Source organism: Pseudophryne corroboree, chromosome 10 (assembly GCF_028390025.1).
Source record: "Pseudophryne corroboree isolate aPseCor3 chromosome 10, aPseCor3.hap2, whole genome shotgun sequence".
Lineage (NCBI taxonomy): Eukaryota > Metazoa > Chordata > Amphibia > Anura > Myobatrachidae > Pseudophryne > Pseudophryne corroboree.
The window spans coordinates 339953523-339955136 of NC_086453.1; positions in this window are offsets into that span (position 1 = coordinate 339953523).

Here is a 1614-nt window from a genome sequence, read left to right on the forward strand (position 1 = left end):
GGGACAGTATATAGCGTATACTCCTACATCATACAGTATAACAGTGTATCACAGCGCAGGGACAGTATGTAGCATATACTCCTACATCTTACAGTATAACCGCGTATCACAGCGCAGGGACAGTACTGTATATAGCATATACTCCTACATCATACAGTATAACAGTGTATCACAGCGCAGGGACAGTATGTAGCGTATACTCCTACATCTTACAGTATAACCGAGTATCACAGCGCAGGGACAGTACTGTATATAGCATATACTCCTACATCATACAGTATAACAGTGTATCACAGCGCAGGGACAGTATGTAGCGTATACTTCTACATCATACAGTATAACAGTGTATCACAGCGCAGGGACAGTATATAGCGTATACTCCTACATCATACAGTATAACAGTGTATCACAGTGCAGGGACAGTATATAGCATATACTCCTACATCATACAGTATAACAGTGTATCACAGCGCAGGGACAGTATGTAGCGTATACTCCTACATCTTACAGTATAACCGAGTATCACAGCGCAGGGACAGTATATAGCATATACTCCTACCTCATACAGTATAACCGCGTATCACAGCGCAGGGACAGTACTGTATATAGCATATACTCCTACATCATACAGTATAACAGTGTATCACAGCGCAGGGACAGTATGTAGCGTATACTTCTACATCATACAGTATAACAGTGTATCACAGCGCAGGGACAGTATATAGCGTATACTCCTACATCATACAGTATAACAGTGTATCACAGTGCAGGGACAGTATATAGCGTATACTCCTACATCATACAGTATAACAGTGTATCACAGTGCAGGGACAGTATATAGCGTATACTCCTACATCATACAGTATAACAGTGTATCACAGCGCAGGGACAGTATATAGCATATACTCCTACATAATACAGTATAACCGTGTTATCACAGCACAGGGACAGTGTATAGCATATACTCCTACCTCATACAGTATAACAGTCTATCACAGTGCAGGGACAGTATATAGCGTATACTCCTACATCATACAGTATAACCGTGTTATCACAGCGCAGGGACAGTATATAGCATATACTCCTACCTCATACAGTATAACCGCGTATCACAGCGCAGGGACAGTACTGTATATAGCATAAACTCCGACATCATACAGTATAACAGCATATCACAGCGCAGGGACAGTATATAGCGTATACTCCTACATCTTACAGTATAACAGCGCAGGGACAGTATATAGCGTATACTCCTACATCATGCAGTATAACCGCGTATCACAGCGCAGGGATAGTAAATACAATGGGATCAGGACGGGTTGCATGTTGGAGATGTTTTCTATTCCTGCATTGTCTGTCTCTTCCCTGTCTCTCTAACCTGGCTCTGGAGTGTGGACGTGCCGCGCATTATGCATGCAGAGCATCTTTACAACAAGCCCCATGAGGCACCGTGTTGTAAGAAAGCAGGAGAGATAATGCCTTGGCAGCTTGGCGCCTTCCACTGAGTCTATATCATTGTTTGGCATTAAAATTTAACTGATGATGAATTAATTGTTCAGGGAGGATCTGATCTTTTGAGCACATACAGAAGTGCATCGCCTGCCACACCACCCT